This window comes from Plasmodium coatneyi, chromosome 11, assembly GCF_001680005.1.
Source record: "Plasmodium coatneyi strain Hackeri chromosome 11, complete sequence".
Lineage (NCBI taxonomy): Eukaryota > Apicomplexa > Aconoidasida > Haemosporida > Plasmodiidae > Plasmodium > Plasmodium coatneyi.
Window position 1 is genome coordinate 2548132 of NC_033566.1, and position 13686 is coordinate 2561817.

Below are 13686 nucleotides of genomic sequence, written 5' to 3' on the forward strand. Positions count from 1 at the left end.
TAGTCATTATGAATTAATTCTTGTATTGTTACTATGTTTTCTTTAATTTTTCCTCAATAATTTTATTATTACTGTTATTTTTTTTTTCTTTTGTGCGTTGAATTTTTTAACTTTTTTTTTTCGCAACATTCATTTCATTCATGGATTTTTTTTTTTTTTTTGTTGTAATATTTTACGCCTCGTAATTTTCCTCTTCGCGCGCGCTCGCTAGTATACGTTTCACTTTTTTCGCAGAGCAGCGACGGCAAAAACGGAAATCTTTTTTGCAATTATCTGCTTCGCGGTTGTTAATTTATTGTTTGGTATTTTACAGTTTTCATTTTAATTGTATTCACATTTTACACAGTTTTCATTTTAACTGTATTCACATTTTACACAGTTTTTAATTTTAACGGTGTTCACATATTATACAGTTTACATTTTTAACTGTGTTCACATTTTACACAGTTCTCAATTTAACTGTGTTCATATTTTAAGTGTTTTCATTTTAACCATGTTCCGATTTTAACAGTTTCCATTTTTAAATGTGTTCACATTTTATACAGTTTGCACATTTTTAAATGTGTTCACATTTTACACAGTTTTCATTTTAACTGTGTTCACATTTTTACACAGTTTTCATTTCAACAGTGTTCACACATTTTAACAGTTTTCATTTTAACTGTGTTCACATTTTACACAGTTTTCATTTTAACGGTGTTCGTCATTTTAACAGTTTTCATTATAACGGTATTCACATTTTTAACTGTGTTCACATTTTTACAGTGCACATGTTAACAGTTTCAATTTTACAGTTTTCATTTTAACTGTGTTCACATTTTTTAAAGTTTTCATTTTAACAGTTTTCATTTTAACTGTGTTCACATTTTACACAGTTTTCATTTTAACTGTGTTCACATTTTATATAGTTTTCATTTAAACTGTGTTCACATTTTATACAGTTTTCATTTTTAACTGTGTTCACATTTTACACAGTTTTTATTGAAACTGTCTTCGTCGTATTTTACAGTTTTCATTTTAACTCGTTAACATTTTATACAGTTTTCATTTTAACTGTGTTCACGTTTTACACAGTTTTCATTTTAACTGTCTGTTCACATTGTTAACTGTGTGTTCTACATGCGTTGATAAGCTATATTATTTCTTCGTTCATTCGTCCTTTGATGCTGTGGCGTTTTATTTCTCCTTTGACCATGTTGCCCACCATTATATATAGTAGATGCTCCATCTGTTGTGGATAAGTCCCTTATTGTGGAAGCTACAGTTGAGACGTCCCTTGCGGAGTCGAATGTGGAGCCGATCGTGGAGCCTGTTGTTGAATTGTTGTCCGTTAATGTGTCCCAGTTCCTTGTACCTGATCTTTTTTTTCTTCTGCTGCTTCTATTACTGCTTCTAGTGGAGGTGCTTCCTCCTCCCGGCAAAAAGTTGTCCTTTATCCAGGAGGGTAAGAGATCGTACTACGAAGGATGTTAGATGGGTGGAAGGATGTGCGGGAAGGGTAGGTTGTTAGCGTGGAAAATATGTATGTGGACGTATATATATAATATACATATATATATACATACATACATATACATATGTACATATACATATATGTATATATATTTTTTTTTAAGTATGAAATAAGAAGGAAATAATAATAGTAAGGACTGTTATTATTATTGTTATTTAAACTTCTAAAATAGTAATAGTAGATATTACTTTATATAAAAAAAAGGCAGTCAGTGGTAGTGCTCCTATTCCTAATATGGAAGAAATGGCGGCGGTGGCTGCCGTACTTATTCCTTCCGAACATGATAAGTTTGCTAACTTCCGATCACAGTGTGCCTTATAATTATTTTCAAAATTGGTACAATGCGAACCGACATCAGTACCTTCACATTCTTTATGTAAGTTCTCATAAGTTTTGAAAATGTCTTCCATGTATTTCTTAAGTTCATCAGTACAACGGTATCCATTATTGCGCAGTTTGCTCTTTATAGTTGTGTAGTCTTGGGAGTGACTATACAGTTTTCTCATCAGCTGAAAATCATTTTTATTAATATCCTTATACAGGTTTGTACACTCACTTGCATTTCCTTTTTTTGGTAATTTTCCGTAAATTTTGTTTATAACTTCCTGAAATTTACTAATGTCCTTGAATTTTCCCCATACTATATTCCCCAACCAAAAATAGAAGTACACACAATGTTCACTGCTGGCGGATTTTTTACTTCCCATTATGTGGGATATATAATACCAGGCTCCTGCAATTTTATCTATAGAGTCCTTAACTTCTTGGTAATCGTTTGATATATCGTTTAAATTCTCCCTTATTGGACTGAAACCATTATGGCTTTTGTACACCTCATAGCCAATGTCTAAACTCCCGTACATATCTTTTGAGGGCAAGTAACTCAAATACGGATCCTACAAAAATATTATTAGTGGAATATATACATATATAACCCCCAAAATATTCTTTTAATTTTTAACTTTCCCCCCACTATGCACATTAAAATATTATCATGAACACAATATGTGTGTGTACATTCACCCTAAAATTAAAGAGAAGGGCATTAAATTTGTTACTATTACTATTATTGTTGTTGTTATTGTTGATGTTGATGTTTGTTGTTGTACTGACCTGGTTAAGGGGAGCGAAAGGATGAGCAGGATGACCCCCTTGGGGACCTCTTGCGTTGTGCTGTGTTTGTGCTTTACGTTCAGCCTGCTTTTTAGCAGCAGCAGCTGTATAATCTTCTGTATATTTTAGTTCTACGGTAACGTTCTTGTAGACTTTAACTTGCGGTGAGGACCCTTCTAATACTTGTGGTGAACTATCTGTTAGAGTTAAGGGGTTCTTATCACTGTCCTTCCCATATTTGAATTTGAAATCCTTACAATATAGGTCATCGTCCCCTTTGTCCTTACAACCTTCACCTACAGCTTTAAATGCTTTAAGAGCGTCATTCAAGTGTTTGAAATATGTTTCATCACAGGAGTTGTCATTATATTTTAGTTTCGTCTTTATACCTTCATAATCAAAAGAAAAGTCGAATATGTTTTTCCATTGATCAAAAATGTTCTTGCTAATTTTATCATTGTCTGGGTACAGAAGTGTACAATTATCTTTAAGTGGAAATTCCCCCAAAGCAGCGTAAAGTTCTTTCATAACTCTTAAAAAAGTAGGACCATCAGTCACCTTTTTCTCCCCGTTACTATTCCATACGATGTCACCTAACCAATAATAAAGGAAATCGCACCATGCAATGGGCAAGGATTCGTCCCCCCCATCTTCCTCTTCCTCCGTTTCTTCCACTACAAATATTCCTTCTTCCCCCTTTTCCTCCTCCTTCCTTTCACTTACGTAACACAATACTTTCGAAATTTTTTCTGCTTCTTCTTTAATTTCATGACATGCATTTAATTTATTCCTAGCTTTTGTTTCTATTTCAGGCCACAAATCACAGCGGATCTTTTTTTCCTGGACTTTCTTATAGAAACGTATCTTAGATTCCAACATGGTTAAGTCCGCTTCCTGCAAATATGGTTGATAAATTATATATGTTCATTTTGGTACTTTTACATTCATTACAATATGCATAAATTATTGTTGTGCGCACACATATACGTTTATGCATATGTACACTTTAAATGAAGAAGAGGAAATGTACCTTCAGGTATAGTTGCCCATCTTCTGCTGTTGCTACTGGTGCGGTTTCGGACATTGTTTGATATATGGGCGTGTATGTGCGTGTTTTTCTATGTATATATATGTAATGTATGAGTATATATAATGTGAATTTTTATATATATGTTATATATAGAATGTGTGTTGTTTATGTATTCATGCAGAACATATGTGCAAGAATTCTTTCTTCCTTTATAATGACTGCAACAGAGGAATATGCCCCATAAAAATTTTTACTTCTCACATAAAATAGTATACACATTGTTCCAATTTCTTCTGAGAGCAATTATAACAAATTAAATACACACACATTTCAGTGTGTATCAAAATGATCACATCTGTATATCAAAGTTATCACATATGTATATAAAAATGATCACATCTGTGTATCAAAGTTAAAACATATGTATATCAAAGTTATCAGATATGTATATCAAAGTTAAAACATCTGTATATCAAAGTTATCAGATATGTATTTCAATGTTAAAACATCTGTATATATATATATATAATAAAAAAAAAAAAAAAAAAAAAAAGAAAATGTAAGCAACAACTGAGGGCAGGAATAAGTGGGCCAGGGAAGTAAAATGAAATAGAATAACAGAGAGAGAGTTAAAAAAAATTTTTTTTTTTTTTCTCTTATACACGTTCCTTCTTTATACGTTCCTTTCTTAAATCGTTCCTTCCTACGAACGTTCATTCGACCATTCGTTCCTTCCTTTACACCTTTTCTTCTTTATACATTTTATTCTTACAATATTGTATTGTGTATTGTGCACGGTCATTGTTTGGAATATTTTATAATTGTTATTATTATTTACTTGACTTATTTGTTATGCATATGGAAAGGGAGGAAGGAAAGAACTACGCAGGGGAGGGCGTAAATTCCTTTTCCTCTTGAGTTGAAGAAGAATTTTTAACATGCACGTTGTTATTGCATAGTTCATTCTCCCTTAAATGGTGCTTATTAAGAAGTTGTTGACACATGCACATATATATAGTATAGTTTATATATATATATATGGAGGAATTTCCACTCCACACCGAGTGTATAAATTTTATTCGTGTATATAATTAAATAGCTGAATTAATAGAGCAGAATTAATTCTATATAGGGGGGAAGGTATTGTGCAAATTATATATATATAGTGGAAGGATGCGGGAACACATATATATATGTGGAATAAATAAGAACCACATGTATTTAAAGAGAATTGGATTAATTATATATATATGTGTAAAAAAGAAGACATATGTGCGCGCACGCATAATAACATCTACAAAATACACTTTTACTCTCTCCGTTTATATGATTATATTAGAAAACAGTAGTAATTCTTCTTTTTTCCCCTTTTCTTTTCTTTTTTCCCCTTTTCTTTTCTTTTTTTTCCTTTTCTAAAATGAAAAATTCCTTTTCTTTCCTTTCTCCTTTCCTCCTAAAATGAAAAATTCCTCTTCCTTCCTTTCTCCTTTCTCCTTAAATGAAGAATTATTTCAATTCTTTTCCTTAAAAGATGTAATTTTCTTTCCTTCCTTTCCCTTCTAAAATGAAAAGTTCAACTTACCCTGTTTAGCCTAATAAAAAATATTCTACACCTGAAGTTTTTACTAGAAGCCGGTCACGCAGTGTATGCACCTTAGTTCAGCAGTATAAAACCATAAAACAGATGCTCCATACAAACCCCTTGCTCATGGATGTATGCAGACACATGGGTGCGCAGCAAATATATATCGTATAATGGTGGACACAATGGTCCACCATATTTATTGTTCGACCTATTCTATGGTTCCAATAATAAATGTGTTGAGGTAAAAGAACTACATAAGCTGAACATCCCCCTACATACTATGTTAAGTATGATCAGCATGAACATTATTATAGTTCGAAGGTTCCTTCCTTTAGGAAGGTCCTACTGAAGGAATGGAGGGGGGGGTACACCGTCCAAAAAGTTCAGCGTCCCCACATATGGGGGATGTTCCCTTCTTTTTAGCAACTATTATATTTTTCCCTCCGACATACATACATATATATGGTGGATGTTCCCACATACGGGTTCCCTCCCCCCTATGTGGGGAATGTTCCATATAGGATACCCCCTTATATGGGGTGGTCCCACATATGGGGTGTTCCCCATGTAGATGCCCCTTTATATGGATGCACCATATATATGGAATGTTCCCTTCCACACACAAATGGGATGTTCCCCACATAGATGTATCATATATATGGGAAGTACCCCCTTATATGGGATGTTCCCCATACATATATGGTGGATGTTCCCCATACATATATGGTGGATGTTCCCCATATATGGGGTGGAGTCCATCCCTGAGAAATGTGTTTTCCATCCTCATTCCAGCTTCTACATTTGTGGAAACTAGTTTTTACTCATTCGTTATTTCGTCCTATCCACACACATGTATATATATATATATATATATATATATATTGTGTGCACACATGGAAGTGGACACATAGAAGCGGACGCGAAGTAGTGGTGCATGTACAAATGTACAGAAATGTCCACACCCCCACCCTACTGTGGGGGTCACAATAGACGGTTATTACAACGTTGTAAATTCCCCTTACACTTGCATCGCACCGCACGGTTTCCCCCTCCTAAACTGTATAATAATAATTCTACATAGAAAGAGAAAAAGGTAAAGGAGAAAGAAGGAGAAAGGGGAAAGAAGGAGGAACATTACACATTGCAAATGGGTGTTGCAGTACATTACATACGTTGATAACGTATATTATTTCTATTATGCCGTCCTGTTCTATTAGTATTTGTCCCTCTTCTGTGTGGTGGTCGTCGTTCGCCATATATGGCAGAAACTTCTATGGAGTCTTCCAATGTGGAGCCCAATATTGTTGAAGTGTCGTTCGTTGAATCGAATGTGGAGTCCGTAGTTGTTGAACCTGTTTCTATTGAATATTGAGTCAAAACATCTTCGTCGTCGTCTTCCCCTAACGTGTTCAATTCATGTTCGATGGTAGATCTTCTTGTGCTTCATCTTCCTTTAAATTGGTTACCAAATTTGTTATGGAACCAATCAGGTAGGAGGTTATACTATAAAAAAAAAAAAGAAGGAGGACTTAACTTCATATATATTTCCCCTCACTTTATGTATATATGAAGGTATATATATACAGATATAGATATATATCTGTGAAACTTCACATAAAAAAATGAATTACATTTTTTTTGTCCAAAAAAGGGGAAAAAGAAGAGGGAGGAAAAAATGTTCATGCACCTCCTATGTATTATGCAATAATTATAAGGAAGGGAAAAAAAAATCTAAATTTAATACTTTAAACAAGCATAATTACAATCCAATCATATAGTGCATGGGTGCGGAATGTATAGGAAGTTCCGTACATCCTACCATTATTATTCTATAATATTTTAGAATATATTGTTATTTATTCTTCAATCAACTTTATATATTATAATTGTGATACATATGCATATGTATGTTAGAAGGTATTATTATTGTTCAAAATTTTGAGCAATGTGTACTATGAAGGAAAAATAAAAGTTCAATTCTTATTCGTACGAAATTACTATCGAACAGGAGAAAATTCTGACAAATATATCTTACGCGGATAAATAGGAATGAATTCCCAGGAAAGTCTATTATATACAGAAGAGTGAGTACGAACAATGGTAAGAACACTTAGGGTTATCCTTTTTGAGTAGATTGAATAAATATATGAATATTATGCTGCATCACCTTATGCATAATATATTAAGAAAATATGTAAGGAACACACATAGGAACATATGTATACATTCCATTTATTACATTTATAGGGCATGCACGTCAAGGAATTACCTTCCCGAACAGCATACGACGCATTCGAAAAAGGCTATTATGCCTATAGTGGATGTACTAATTATGGTGTTGAGGTTAGCGGTAGAGTAGAGCAATTGAAAACTGCCCTTGATGGCCACTCTAATCTTAAAAACGAAGCAGAAAAAATCCTCAAAGCCTATTGTTATGCATACTCGAAGGGGGGGTCCAGCAATCCCCATGCTTCAACTTGTCAATTCTTCGATCATTGGTTAGGTGATATTGTTTGGCAAAAGGGGGAGGGTGTGAAAAACAACCCCACTTTATTTAAGGGACTTATGACAAAAATTTACACAGAATTAGGCAAAATTAGCACCTCTGGAAAGGGATGTATCATTATAAACCAACACTACGAAATTAGTAGGGATCTCTTCTCTAATGCAAAAACATTATCTGACTATTCTTTAGACTATGCAAAAATAGTAGGGGGATTGTCTTCAAATGAGGATAATGATAAAAGTACATATTGTCTAGCATATGAACAGTACCTGGAAGCAGCTGCTGATGCTTATAATAAACTGTGCACAGGAAGTGAAGGAGTGGGTGTAGGGGGGAGTGAAACTGGCACTTTGCAAAGTTCCCTTTGTGGGACATTTACGAGGGACAGGACTGGTGGTGAGAAAAAACCTAAACCAGAACAGTTACTGGATCAACACTGTAAAGAAATTCTTGAAAAAGAGAAAAAGGCTCCAGAAGTGGTCGTTTCATCAGAGGATCCTCAAGCAATTTCTTCACAACCTGGAGGTGGTGGTACCACCACCACCACCAATGTAGGAGCTGTGTCTGGTGGATTAGCTGCAGTAGGATTACCAACAATTGCTGCTTTCCTTTTTTACAAGTACAAACCTTTCTTCTTGAGGAAGCATAACCACTCTGCAAATGAAAGGAGTGGAAGCAGAAGAGAAGGCAGAGAAAGATTCCTTAGGAGAGAATTGAACACCTTCTCAAGCGACGCCGACTCTTCTACAGAATATGATTCCGCAATGGGTTCGTCATCAAATTTAACAGCAGATTCGACGGATCTTTCTACCATATATGGTAGGCTACCACCACCATCCACAAGAGGAAGAGGAAGGGAAAAAGCAAATAATGGTAAAAGGAAAGGTCAACAACAACAGAATAGAAATAATATAGCTTATCATCGCATGTAGTACACATTGTGGGATGTAACACATTCAATGTAATGTGTTGCACAATTGATATAAAGGGAGGCTATGTCCGCACACACACAGTTTATATACACAATTTGTGTACATAGTGCATACACTCTGAAAAGAAGCATAAATGGCATTTTTCCTTTTTTTTCACTTTTTTTTTTGTACCTTTAATTTGCATGTTTGTATAACTGCATCAAGGGAAAGAATACTCCCAACAGAGCCTGAAAAGAAAAAAAGGAGGAAATTAAAAAAAAAAATCAACAAAACAATAAAAGAATAAAAAAAATAAAAAACAAAAAGGGGAAGGAAAAAAGGTAGTGTACATAAAATTTTAACCAGTATTAAAGAGGAAGAGTGAAGTTTAGCTCGAATGACGCAAATGTATAATTTTAATATAAATAAGTTATTCCTAGTGCGCTTATCTGAAACGGAATGGCTTATCCCATAATGTATTTAACATAAAGGTGGAAGAAGAAAAAAAAAAGGAAAAGGTAAGAAAAAAAAAGAATAGAAGAGACTTTATTATTACTGAGTGTTCTCATAAAAATGTGTACATTTTTTTTTTTTTCTTACCCTGTTTTTTTTTTTTTTTTACTATTCTATTATATTTGTTCCTACATTTTTGTTCCCTTAAATTATATATATGTGCACATATAATCATTTTGGTGCATATATGTGTATGTTCACAATTTTTAAGTAACCATTCTTCAAAAAAAATAGAGGAACTTCAATAAATATTGAATACTGAACTTCTTTCTTTTAAAAAAGGGATAATCATATTATTATATATATATATATATATATATATGTAAAATATATATATATATATATGTGTATATATATAAGTTTATATATATATATATATGTATATAATGTATTATCATTTATCTCTGAAAGAAGAATTGAGTACAGTGTAGTATGCTCATTGCTACAGGAAAGAAAGAAAGGAAATGGAAAAGAAAAGGAAAAAGAAAAAAGAAAAAAAGAAGAAGTAGGAAGTGTGGGATGGAATGATATATATATATACTTATTTAAAAGGGGGAGAAGAAATAAGAAGTGTATGTAATAATATTTATTGGTACGTTGTTATCAACCTGGAGTTTGTAAAAATTTATGCATTTGTACTTCAAATATGTATATGAAGAAAGAACACTTTTAATAAAAATTTACTATATACCCAGAGAAAAAAATATACATACATGAACAATGACAAAAACAACGGTAACTGGTTCACCTCCTCTTATATAATATATGCAATTATGTATTATGAATACAACATTTTATGTGTATAATGCACAATAAAATGCAAAAAAAAAGAAAAAAAATGAAAAAATAGAAGAAATCCTAATTTATAAATACATCCTAAAAAATTCCCCATCTAAAAAAAAAAAAAAAAAAAAAAAACATGTTTCGTTCTCCTATATATATATACTAACGGGAGCGTCCGTGATATAAATAGTAATAACGTAATACTTTGGAATAAAATAAATATAATTCGAATAATGCAATGGATAGGAAATGTACGTGGGGAAGTTTCAATTTTTGTCCTCTATCCATTATATAATTTTAATACATTTCATTCCTACATTTCTGGCTTGAATTATATGTATGGATAATTTCATACATATATATATATGTTATCATACTGTATGAATTAAGCATTGCATATTATGAAAATTAATATAAATTTAACATCAATCCATAATCACTATGATGCGAACGGAATTCTTACAAATATATTCCAAATTTTATGAATATACATTGTGGAAACATGTTTTGAAGTGAACATATTATACTCGAAGGATGTTCACTAACAATGGCAGACGTAAGAGAGAAGCATGACAACTCGCTCCTTTCTATTTAGTATTGATAGTTAAAGAGTATGCGCACAAAGTATTCTATATATATTGTAGTAAAATTAGGGACGCATAATGCATGAAGACATTCTATACATTTTCTGCACGAACTGTATTTATAGGAACATTATCCACAGGAATTACCTTCCACAGGAAGCTACAATAAGTTAAATGAAGAAGCAGGGAAATCACAGGGGAGGTCGAATAAATTTGATAATGTGAAGGAAGAACTAAGTGCGTATGGTGCCAGTGAAACCGCGCAAAATAGAATTATAGGTGCACTGTATTATGTGGAAAGTATAAATAATGATAGCAGTATAAAGAATGAATGGTATGAATATTTCTATTGGTGGATGGGTGACATATTATCAAAGGAATTGGAAGAGAGAAAATTCGAAGAAGCTATGGAAGAATGTGGGAAGAAAATTAAGGTACTGGACGTCAAAAGTCCTCAGTTACTTTTGTATGCAACGAAGGATAAGGAAGAATTCAGAGCAATGAAGAAATTGTTCGATTATAAAAGGAACAGGAAAACTATAGAAGATATGATGGGAACACAGGAACGGTGTCCTAAGGAATATTTAAAATACCTATGGGATGTATGGTCAGCCTATAAAGTTATACGTGAAAAGTACGGAGAGAATGATGTTAAAGCATCCTGTGAAGAATATAAAAAAATATTTGAGGACTGTGGCAGTAAGGGGAAATCCGGCATAGAGAGTATTTTGATGAACGTAAGGAAATGTACATGGGAAGCTAATTCCACGCTCCAAACAAATCCATCGCAATCTCAAGGAGCAAACATCCAAGAACTGAACGCCATCAATAATATTTCTTACACATTTCTGGGAATAGGTTCTTTATTTATCACTTTTTTTTTTTATAAGGTAATAATTATTATTATAATTACCATTATGTACAACTATTACATGGATAGAAATATAAATGAGCACTTTTTTTTTATGAGAAGTAAATAATGGAATGAAACATTCTGTTGATGCAGTACATATTTCTTCCCCCTTCGCTTCCCTTCTCTTCCCACCTTATTTTTTCAGCCCATCCTTGTCCTCCTTTTCATCCTAACAATCTTGCTACCTTATTTTTTTTCTTTCAGTACATTTCATTATTATATCCTCCAAGGCGTAATTCCCTAAAAAAGAGAAGATCTACTACGCATAACATAGACAGGTTCACGGACGACGGCACCTTAACAACATTATATGCAACAACTGAATCAACATACGATTCAACGTACGACAATTCCACAATAGGAGGTTCCACATTCGAATCAACAGATGTAGCATCTACCATATATAATGGTGAACGACGATCACGACCACCACCTCCACGTGCAGGGGGAAGGGGTAGGAGGGCAACAAACAATAGAACGCTACAAAGAGGAAATAATATAGGTTACGGCCGCATGTAGAACATGGTATGTAAAGTAAAATTGGAATGCAACACCTACAACGCGAATGGGAAGGGAGGGGGGAATGTTCCCCGTAGACCTTCCCTTCCCCATCTTAGGAACTGTAATAAATTATAGTTTGTATGTGCTTTAATTGTAAGTATAAAAGAATAGTTGCAAATGTAAGGATGTGAATAATTTTAAGTACAGAAAAATGTTAAAGGAATAAATTTAGAAGAAATAAGGTGATACATGTATGACCAGTACCATGCTTATTCCATGGATTCCTTCCATTAGCATGGGGAGCGGGTTCCATCATTTTGGAAGTATATACAACTGGAATAGGAGAATATATGTAATTGTTACTATAATTTTTATTGTTCGATTCACGTTTTTCTTCATGTAATATGGGCATAAGAATACACTCTGTGCGCTATAAGGGGAATGAGTGTTATGAATAGGTCATATTATGGGAATGTCACTCCCTTCCTCCTTCCTTCCTCTTTTTTTTTTTTTTATATGTATATGTGTATGTATCATAAACATACCCAAATTATCTTACACAAAAAAATTATGGGTTCTTCCCTCTATATATATTTCATATATTATGTTTCGCTTAAATATAAATTAATGATGAAAGGAAAAAACTAAAAAAGTAAAAAAATTTCAGTATTTATTCGTTCGTAATTAATACTGTATGGGTGGATCAAATGGGAGAAAATTGCTACCAATTATATATACCACACGAATAAATAGAAATGAATTTCCAAAATAAGTTCAAATTATATACAATAAACACAAAAGAATGTACATAAAGAATGGCGTGCGAATCACAGGTTGGTTATTCCTTATTTAGAATGCATAATTCAATAGTATACACATATATAAGGCTCTATGTATAACATAATAAATTTGGAGGGGGGGAATATATATATATATATATGTATATATGTGTGTATATATATACATATCCTTTGAAAATTAAATTTTTAGGACTCTTCTCCGAGCGGTTTACCTTCACGATCTATGTATGGGGATTTCAATAATGCTGGAACTTCCTGTACTGCCGATGAATCAGGGCTCCAAAGTGTAGAAACTAATTTGAGGAGTATATTACAGGGGCATGACGAAATAGGGGAATGCATTACGCAGATTATAAGTGCTTTTTGCTTTGTGCCTCAAATGGGAAAAAGCGAGCCTCTATATGGGGAGCATTGTAATTTTTGGTACTATTGGACAGGCCATATATTATCTAACAAATTGAACGATGATGATGATACATTCAAACAAGTTATGCGCAATATCTACGAGCAAACGAATTCATGGTTTGCAGGAAAAAAATGTACACTCACATCCACGAACGTGGGAAGGGACAATTTCAAACAATTAAAAGAGTTATTCGATTACTCTCAGAATTATGAAACGATATACAACATGTTAGGGGTTGATAGCGGTTTTTACTGTACATTATATAATGATTACCTAAAAGCAGCTGCTGATACCTACAGTAAACACTGCACAAATAATGGTGGGATGAGTGAAGAAGGCACTCCCCAACATTCATGCTGTACGGTTCTTAAAGAGGAAGACGGAAAATATAACCCACAGCATTTACTCAGTTCTAAATGTGGAGGAGCATCTAAACCACAATCTGCAGCCAGAGGTGTGCAAGCGGCAGATGCTACCTACCCTGTAGGAAACAACACCCCTACGACCATCACCCCAATCATATCCTCT